Consider the following 11213-nt stretch of genomic DNA (forward strand, 5'->3'; position numbering starts at 1 on the left):
TTTATATTGACTAAATTATTAAATAAAAATTTCGTAAATTATCTGGTTTAAGTCAAATAAATTATGATGGTCATTGCTTAGAATAAAATAATGCCACTGTTTCAAAAGTATCTTTTCCAATGTGGATAAAAATATACTCAGAGAGAAGAAGGCATCACTGACGGAAGAGGTTCCTTCTACTAACCAAAATCCCACATAGCGTGGTTTTCATGCTGTTCTTGAACTTGCCCTTTTTATTTCTAATTAAGCTTCCTTCCCACTTTCCAATCTTAAAATTTACTCAATTTTCTTAAACTGAAAATGCTTTATTGTCTATTTTTAGAGTGGAAATCACATCAAAAATAGTGGTCAAAACCAGATACCCGATCAATGTAGTGAACATCCCCGACAACACTACTACATCAAGTATCTTACAGATAAGGTGGACCGTTTACAGGTATTCTGAAAATCCTCAGGATCCTACAGTCAGGTATTGTTTACTCAATGGAAACTGACTGCCATAAGGGTGTTCAAATGAGCTTCCACAAAACCGCTAGTTAAATGCTGTTCTTTAGTGAAACCCACTTGATGAAAAATGAAAGTCAATTGACATTAAGTAGTAACTCATGGATTACATACCAAATGTTTCTACTTAATCAGGTAAGTCTGCCACTTTAGTACCTTTAACTTCATAATCTTTCACCGAGAATTTTAATTCTGGAAATACTGTAACTTCCTCCTCCACTTTAAACATTTGACTGTATAATAATGAAGCAAATTGTGCCTCTTATGTATAATTATGCTTAATTTTTGCATGAAGCATTTCATTTTGAAAAGCCATTTCCTTTATGAAAAACCTTAGAAAATTCACATTTAATCGTGCATTTAATTCAACAAGAAATCAAAGACCATTTTTATATCTTAGACTTTACCTTTAAATTTTAAATCGTAATAGAAATATCTACAGGTATACTTCTATTTTTGTTTCTTGCTTTCTAGCTTATTATATTGGATAATATTTATTGTTGTACTATATTGCATGTAGTTCAAGAGCTATGAGTTAGACATGCCTACAGGTCTAATGCTATCTTGAACATGGTAGATTATCCAAAATAACTTCAAAAACTTTAGCATTTGGAAACACTGATTTAAATACATATTGAGTCTAAAGTTTCCTTATAAAATTGGAATTGTTACAAGATATAATCATTTATAGAAATTAAAACACATTATAAATGTCAACTAATTGTGTATTCAATAAATTCATTGAACACTGAGAATTCATTGGTTGCCAGGTAGAAACAGAAAACCCCAAGGATACTCCTGTCTGGTTGGTGAAAGAATCACCCAAACCAAGCTAGTAGAAACTAGAGGATAGAAGTATAGACAACTCTGAATACTTAAACTGAAAATGTCCACATGAAGATCAGTTGGCACAAGGGACTGTTGGCAGGCTATCCTTTCTATGGGGTGACAGTTTCTGGATCTTGAAGTGTCAGAAATGAAGATATGCAGGCCTGAAATCTGTTCCATATAGGAGAACAGATGGCAAATGTGAAACAAGACCAGCTAGGCTGGGTCAGATCCAGGCACACATAATAAGGAAGAGCAATGGTAGAGCAAGCCTTTAGGCTTCAGATAGCCACCATATACGAGTACTGGGATAGAAACTAGAAGAAAAACAGAGCAGGCTCTTCAATAACATGAAGTGCTAAAGACCCTAGGCTACCCTCGCTCATCACTGACTTTATCCTTCCTAGAACTGAACTCCTGAGACAGGGACAAGCTGGCATGCTTCTAACTAGTGTAGAGTTTAAGGCATATAAATAAAACCTGCAAAATCTCAGCAGTCAGAAGAATATAAAACAACATGTCATGGGCTAGGGAAAGAGAAAAGCTGACAGGTGGCAAGGGAAGAAGGTAATAAGAAAGGAAAACTGAAGAGAAAGGGAGTAAGAAAGGAGGAGAGGTAAGAACTAGGAGCAATATAAGAGAGAGAGAAGAGGGAGGAAAGAAGAAAGCAAATATCGGCACTTCCATTTCTTCCTGGAAATTGAAAACTAATGGAAACATTTCTTGTATGAAATTTTAAGCAAAACTGATATCAAAGTATTTATTCTAATTTATTTTATCTCTTGAATGTATTTACACAATTGCATTTCAAAGAGTGACTTTATTTAATCATATTAGCACACGATCATTAAATTATTTATTTGGGAACCCTTGTAGAAAATATTTGGCCAGATGTTTTGTTGTTTCTCCCAGCTGTGAAAATCTTTAGGAATATTTCCAAGTATATCCTGCTTTAATAAACACAAGATGCTTCCCAAGCAATATGTTATATCATTGCCAAATTTAAAAACAAGAAACAAGCCAGAGAATCTGCAAAATAAACATTTGAGAGGAATATCCACAAAATAATGAGAGAACCACAATTATACATCTCTCTAATGAGATCATCCCAGATATTTTAGTTAAACTATCCTTTTAAATGTTGCAAGGCATATTGTTACTATAAAATATAGTGATTGTAATAGGTTTCAAATTATTCCATAACCTTTGGTTTCCTCAGAGACCTTGGTCTCCTCCAAAGGGCCTCACTATCTCCAAAGTCCTGTGGGTACAGAAACCTCTGCAAAAGTGACATGCTCTTGGTGCCTTCATGTGAAGCTTACACAAGTGAAAATGTCTGGTAGGTAAGATGCATAAATCAATACTATGTTGTGTGTATTTAATGGATAAATTAGGTATTCTTAGTCAAATGCAGATGCACTGATCATCCTTATCTAGTTTAAAATATAGATTTAGACTTACAAGACTCAATTCTCAGTTGAGTTGCTGGCAGAAAACGTGCTTGTAAACTGAGCTATTCCTATAGTTTTCCTGCACAGATATTTTCAGGCTCTGCCTACGCTAGCCTAGTCCAAGTCAGGATACCACCACAAAAGAGATTAACTCTCTCTTAGTCAGGCTTGAAAACTGGGAGAGCATACAAGCCATCTGACAAAGTCACACACAAAAAAAGATGATTATCTACACAGAGACAGCCTTAAATTAGACCTTGTTAACCTGCTTCAGATCTATTTTACTATTGTGTAAGGGTACATTTATTAAGAACCCAGATATCTAGCTGTCTGTAAGCAAAACTCTTCAGGGTACCTTCGCCCCTCTTTCGGTCTCCAATAGATATCCAAGTGTCTTAATGGCCAAATCAGGCAGGTTTTATGATGGTTTCTAGTTCTTTGTTTTTCCTTATCTGTTTGAGGACCAGTGTGATAATTACTATTTTCTGGACACAGCCATATAATCCATTATACATTCAGTTTTATGGAGAAAGTTCATAAAAATTGGACATGTTAATATAATTTTCCCCTAAGAAACAGGAAGTTGTTTCCAACTATTCTTCACAAATAGATACCATACTGGTGACATTTGTCTTAGTAAGACACCCTTCACCTCTAAAGCTAAAAAATAAAAGTTGCAGATTCAAAATCAAATTAACATTGTGCTATCCCTTATATAAATCCAATTGCAAATAGAAGAAGGCATTGCTTGTATATAGTTAAAAATTGTTGCATGAAAAATTTCCATTTTTTTCTTTGCAAATATTTATCAAATCACGTTCTTTAATACATAGTTTTAATATGTAATATAAATTATGGCTGTATAAAATAAAAATATTTATGTTGGCGAGATGGCTTAACAAGTGATGGTGCTCTCTGCCCAGCCTGATAGAAAAGCAATGTCTGACCCTCCGAATGCAAGGTAGAACTGATGTCTATAAACTGTCCTCTGACTTCCACGCATGTGCTTTGGCTTACTTGTATCTGCACAGACAAATCCTTGCAAAATAAAAATAATAAATAAGTAAATTAAAAATTAAAAACAGAAAAAACGCAGTTAACCCTATAAAAATATCTCTATATCAAAGTCTCAAAGGATTCTACTATTACCTAATCTCTATATATTCTATACCTCAGATGCATGATACTTATTACATCTCTGTAACATAAATCTGCTATAGTTCTTCTGATATATGTTTAGTGAAATATATATTTAGGGGATATTTCTTTTTATAAACAGAAGTGTAATTGCCTACTCCAGTTAACATACTTGTAGTGACAGTTTTGAATGTTCATTAATGTTTCTGATACCTGCAAAAAGGAAAGATATAAATGGTTGTCCACATACCTAAAATTATAACTCTTAGGAATTATAGGTAGTGAAGTATATTAAAATGAAAATTAATTAGGTAATTCCCTGTCTTTGTATCTAACCACTTACATAACTTTAGACAAATTATTTAAACTTTCTAAACATTAATTTTCTTATCTACATGATGATCTTAATGATCTGTTACAGAGTGATTGAGATGCATCATTGAAACAGTCAGCACTAATGATCCCTGGGATTGATTAACATGTAATTAACAGGAGCTACCCATTTCTACTGAGTTTGTTGAGTCATTAATTATCATGCTAAATGCACGAGTGTGGTAATAGTAAACTATAAGGCAAGGGATTTCTATCATTTTGCTCATCAGATTCACAGCCACTCTCTGTGGAAAAGGTTCTCTCCTTTGTAGTTCCTCAAATATTTATTTTCTTTTCCTCATTGATTTAGTTTTATATCATAAAGAAAATAAATGATCTGTTAAAAATTTTTTCCTGATAAAAACCACTTCATTTTTTCACCTAAATATTTTAAATTTGTTTTTAGCATTTGTCATGAGAAAGAAGTGCATCTGTTGTTTTTTGTTTTATTGCTGTTGTTGACAGGGCTTTACTCTGTTGTCTAGGCTGCCCTGGTACTTGTATCTGCCTAGGGATATGCTACCACACCTCGCTGATTGCTTTATAGTATACTTCTCTGAAATATCTTATTATATTTTACATAATAATTAGTTGAGCTTTAATATCTCTATTCTACAATTTATCAGAGTTTACGATAAAGTCGTGCAAATAGTTTAATAACAATCAAACATAAAAAATTTGTACTTGAAAACTGGACAATAGCAACCATGGAAATTATGATACACTTGCAAAATGGATGTGGAATAATTCAGTCTGTTTTAGAACTGCTAGACTATTTCAAATGCTACTTGTAATCATGATTTTTTAAAATTATTCCATGTAAGTAAAATGTGCTTTGAAAACAAGAATATAAGTCATTGCAAGATGCTGAATTTAGCAAATACTGCAGAATTGGCATCAATTGAATTAGTATAAACAAGTTTTGCCTGACAAAGAACCCTAAAGAAGACGCTTAGCATCAGTTTTACTGCACCACAAGCATCAGTGACTTCAGGAAGTATGAGCAAATCTTTCTCAGATCACACCACTTAAGGCATGGCTAAGTGATAGCCGATATCTTGATCTAATAACCTGGAATAAGGAAGAAAATGTTGAATTCTCTTCTCCATGTGGTGATAATGTTATGGCAAGAAATTTTCATACATGTATGTGAGATTCAGACTGAAGTCAACAGTTTGCATTTACCAGCATAGGTGGACAAATGAATTCCAAGATAAGATATGGCAGCATATTAATATATCAGGACACTAATCTCTGCTCACTCTGTAAAGTATATAGACAAAATATAAATAAAGAGGAATCCAAGGATTTGGAAAGCTGGGTACTGCAAAGATTTTACCATCTTTCAAAATTTTTCATTGAATAGTTCCTTGAATTCAACACGTGTATAAAGTACGTTCTAACCCTTTCCCTCTCCCTCCAACTAAATTTTTTCTTTCTTTCAGACTAGTCTCTTTCTCACACTCATGTTTGGTTGGTTGCTTGCTTTCTTTTTTTGAGTCACACTGAGTTTAACCAGATCATCTCTGTGAAGCTGGATTTGGACATATCCACTGGATCCAGTTTGTATCTTAGTGTGTACACAAGGATGACAATGACTGCCCTTTTCTCAGAACCCTCAGTAGCCAAGAGCTTACCAGGGAGAGATAGGAATCAGTGAGCTGCTCTCTCATCCATGGTTGGTGGGTGATGGGATCAATCATGTATTACTTTTAGACACATCTGCAGGTCACCACAGCTGCGGCTACACAAGGTTCAGAAGATAGTCATTCATAGCTCTTCTCCCTCTCTCCAGTTCTCACTTTCTTCCTCCTCTTTCTTCTTTGACAATCCTCAAGCCTAAGAACAAAGCATATGAACATCTTGTTTAGAGTCAAACAGTCACTGACTTATTACAGTTCATCTCACAGCATTTAACTTCACAGTGGTTCCACACTGATAACACAATCAGGAAAAAGAATAATACACTTTAAATGTGGTACTTTCTTTTTTTTCCTAGTCTGAATGTCATATGGGAAGTGAAAGCCACAGAAAACTGTAATATCACAAGAGCAAAGCCACAAAAGTTGTATTTTAGTGGGCTGTTTAATTAGCTACGAAGCTCAGTAAGTTGGATACATATTCTTTTCATAATTAGTTATCTTTATTGAACAAAAGAGAAGACTTTATTATGATGTTTTCTCACTGATATATCATGTATTTTGGTCATATACATCTCTCATTACCCAGTCTTGCATCTCTCTTCTCCCATTGGTCCTCATCTTCAACCCAAATAATCTCTCTTCTACTCTCATATCCTTAATCTCATCTGACTTTTGCTAATTTCATGTTATGATGAAATTTTTGAGATGAAGTCCCTTTTAAATCAGATTTCTTGAATATAGAATAACTTCAAAATGAAATAGTCATTTTGAGTTTGATCAAAGTTCACCAAAAATTAGAGACTTCCTCTTCTTTTCTCCTCTTCCTCCTCCTTCTTTTATCTTTAAGGTCTGGCTATTAGAAAACTCAAGTACCAAGAAAATAGCATAATATATTTAATAATGAAATGCTAAAATGCTTCACATTCCATTTAATTTTTCCACTGAATGTTTAGATACATAATCACATCTTTATACACTCTTGTCATGAGAGAACTATACTTTAAAAAGAATCAAGTCATCTGCTCACAATTTGACACATGCAATTACTGAAAAATTTCCCAGGTACTACCTTCTGGTTTTGAATCACTTCAAGGTATTTTTAAGTCCACATTTTGGAACAGGGCCTCAGAAAATAAAGTTATTTCAATGATATTGCTGATGAATCCATCTGGCCAAAGAACTTAAGGTTTGCTTAAAATCTTTGTCCAAATTACAATTTGTGCTTTGGCATTTTTTAGCTCCTAATTCCAGAAGGTTAGGGTGTTTAATTTTCTCTGAGTATCTTAAGGTAGTGTTGAGGTCATGGTCTCTTGATGCAGCTGAGAAGTCACCTTGTAGGGACCTTAGTGTGCTTATTGTCATTAAACTGAGGAGAGGCTCTACAGCAAATGTCTGCACTAACATTCAGTCTTCATCCTGTAGGCCTAAGAGAAGAGTATTAGGTTACCTATGTAGGGCAGGTGTGTTATTCTTGTGTGGGTACAGTACGAACTATGTGCTGATCTCTTCGTGCACTAGTAAGATATGTCTCTACCAAGGCATCCTCTAATTAATTTAATAAAGTGCTGAATGACCAATAGCTAGACAGGAGAGGAGGTGCAATTTCTGGGCAGAGATAGGAACTCTGGGAAGGAATCAGGGAGGTGGAAATTGCCATCTAGATGCAGAGGAAGTGGGTACAAGGTACTGAGGAAAGTCATGTTACAGAATGTAGATTAAGATAAAAAGGTTAATTTAAGTTTTAAGAGCTAGTGGGGGGAAGCCTAATCTAAAGTCAAACATTCATACTTAATGAGAAGTCTCCATGTCATTACTTGGGAACTGGTAGTCCAAGAAAAATCCAGCTGCAGTCTATTTCCATTTTATATTGTTCATTAAGACTAAAATGCATGGTCCCATCAACTTCAAGAGCTAGATTCTTTAAAAGTAAGGTTACCTAATTCAGTTGTTCTCCAAAGGATTCCATGAGAATTCTCCAAATAAACCAGGCTATTGCCAGGACTATAAGGTGACCTTCACAAAGTAACATCTTGGTAAAGACATCACATATATAACTCATTGAACATAAAGAAGTCAGGCCAGTGCCTAAATAGGGCCATCACCTCTATATTCTAGTGCTGTTGGTATTTTAAGGTCCTCTGCACTCTACCAAAATGGAAAAGAAACACTCACAAATCCTTTGAACTACAATGTTGCAGATTATTGGTATGCTTGTAGATCACGATATGCTAGGGCAATGGTGTTATGAAGATTGTGGGAGTGACTAATCACCACCTTCTTTCAGTTAAGGTCCCACTCCACAATATGGAACCCAAACCCAACACTCTTAGGGTGACTAATAAATAACTAGATAGCCCAGGGTCTTAGGGGAAAAGCAAATACTACTCATCTATAACAAATGAAGCAATAAAAATATTCCTAATAAAATTGTGCTCTACTCATGCACACTGTCTTGCTTTGTCATAATCAGAGAAGTTTATTACTGCAGCAGATGAAAACAAATCCAGAGACTCAGAGCAAGACATTATACAGAGTGAAATACCTTGATACATTCAACCCTAACTGGGATGTCTCTATCAAATATCTCCCTGCAGGGCTCAAGGAACCCTGAAGAAGAAGATGTAGGAAGAATATAAGATACAGAGGGGATAGAGGAGAACAAAATCACAAGGCCTTTTAAATCATCATAACCTCAATCAAGATATTTTTTTCCTTTCTCTCCCTCACTGTCCTTCCCCTTCTTGAGACTCTTAATAATAGTGAAGAGGATACCTAAATGGCCTTCCCCTGTAATCAGCTCGATAACTACCTTAATTGTCATCATAGAACCTTCAATCAGCAACAGATGGAAGCCGATACAGAGATCTACAGCAAGCAGGGATGAACTACCAGAGACCAGTCAAAGAGGGAGGAGTGGGTCAAGATCATGATGGTGATACCCACAGAAAAAACTGACCTGAGCTAGTGCGAGCTCACTGACTCTGGACTGACTATGTGGGAACCTGCATAAGACCAAGTTAGGCCCACTGGGTGTGGGGAAAAGCTGTGAGTCTTAGCCAGTCTGTATAGTCACTGACAATGGGACCAGGATTTATCCCTAGTTCTTGAAATGGCGTCTAGAAACACATTATCTTTGGGGGGATACCTTGCTCAGCCTAGATATAGGGGGGAAGACCTTGATCTTGACTGGAAGTAAAGGGTCAGGCTTTGCTGACCCCCTATGAGAAGTCTTATCCTTTCTGAGGAGTGGATGGGGGCAGTGGAGGAAAGGGTGGGGTGGGAGGAGGGGAGAGAGTGGGAACAAGAATAACTATTTAAAAAAAGTATTAAAAATACTTAATAAAAACTACAAAATGAATCAGCATGACCAAAGCTCATATGAATTCACAGAGACCGAGACAGCAGGCACAGGGCCTGCATGGGTCTGTTCTAGGTACTCTGCGTATACATTATGGCTTCATTCTAGTATTTTTATGGGATTCTTGAGTATGCAAGCAAGTAGTTAATGGATTCTTATGGCTTCTCCGTTTTTCCTTCTAGTTGTTTGTCTTATTCAACTCTGATGAACTATGTTTTCATTTTATCTTATTCTATTCTATTCTATTATTTTATTATTATCCCTTAGAATGTTTCCTTGTTAATGAGAGGCAATGAGGGAATGGATCCAGAAGGTAATAGAGATATGGAGAGTAGGAGATGAATAGAGAGAGAAAATACATATATATTTTCAACAAAAGGAAAAAATAAATGATTTAAAGGTAACCCTATTTCATGAGAGCTACAGAAATTGAACATAAAGTGTGGATAAGCTTATTCCAGAGAGAGTAAACAGAGTAAATCACTGTGAAGAGCTAAATGGGAAGACTCTATCACAGGCTTTCAGAGTTCCCTGTCAATTCCTCAGTGTAAGTGGAAAACACATGATCAAAGAGCCACTAAGAGTCAAATGTGGTAAATCTTTCTAAACAGAAAGCAAGATCTGGACATTCCCGTCACTTTTGTATTGCTCTCAAGAGGTTCCTTCCAAGAAGTGATTGCTTACCTATTTAATATCAGTCAGCTCCCTGAGCTGCCTCTGTAGCACAGTAGGTGACAAGAGAATATCATAGGTCTCCTCTGTTTTTCCATGTATAAAGAACACAAACACCTCAGTAGTAAATATTTTATTAAAATGAGAAAAGTTCTTCAAATAAAGCAAGAAACAATAGTAATTGGCGCGCACGTGTGTATTAATGGAAACAATTCAACACCACCAACTATTAGGAGGTGTAAATAAAAATCACTATACCAGTTCATCAGATAACAGGTGCTATAAAGAATATTGAGAAAGGAGCAATATTATATGGTGGGAATTGAAGAGAATAAAGATTTCTAAAATATGATTAAAAATAGATATGAGGAAATGTCTCAAAGGATAAAGTTCTTGCCATGAAAGCATGAAGACAGGATTTTGGATCCTAAGCACCCTTGTAATGACTGAGTGGCAATTGTGGTAACTGGTAATTCCAGGGGTCAGAAGACAGATGCATCGATAGACCTATAAGACAACCAGGTGAGCTAGACTAACCTTTATTGGTAAGTTCTGAGTCAAACATTCTTTTGCAGGGTCTATCTAAAACATTTGATTAGAAAAAAACTTATTACATACATTACAGATAGGATCTCGGTGAAAAAATATAATTAGGAAGTATAAACATTTGAAATGGAAAAGATAAGTTTAGAAGAACAAAGGAGGTAACAAAAATAATGAGGCGAACAGTTAACAAGAAATTTATTAAAGGAAGTTAATTGCACCATTTTAAATGGGAGGACATTATGACAATCTTGTTCATATACTATCCCTAAAATATTTGTTCTGGTATTAATTTCAAATTGTGAGTCATAATTGAACAGATACGAGGAAAAATGAAGACAAAATTAGAATACCTAAGAGGTTTTTCAGCTTTTTTTCCTCAGATTATTTTAGAGGATGCATAAAATATTAGAATTACTTTGACATTAAATTTCCATAGTTATATAACTATGTGCCTGTGTGTTCTTTTATGGGAATGAGTACACAAAAACTGTTAAAATAGCACATAGGATGCTTGCAAGTGTAAAATGCAAAGGAAATGTTCATATGCCGAGTATGTGTTCGGCACAGATGGCTCCATGACATGGCAGACAACCAAGCAAGGGGATCATTTAACATGAGCTGTTTAAAACAGATGAGTTTATTGAGATTACATAATACTGTTCTTACCTACAGATTGGAACCTTTTGAAATAAAAGCATTTTG

Source organism: Myodes glareolus, chromosome 11, assembly GCF_982192425.1.
Source record: "Myodes glareolus chromosome 11, mMyoGla1.1, whole genome shotgun sequence".
Classification (NCBI taxonomy): Eukaryota; Metazoa; Chordata; class Mammalia; order Rodentia; family Cricetidae; genus Myodes; species Myodes glareolus.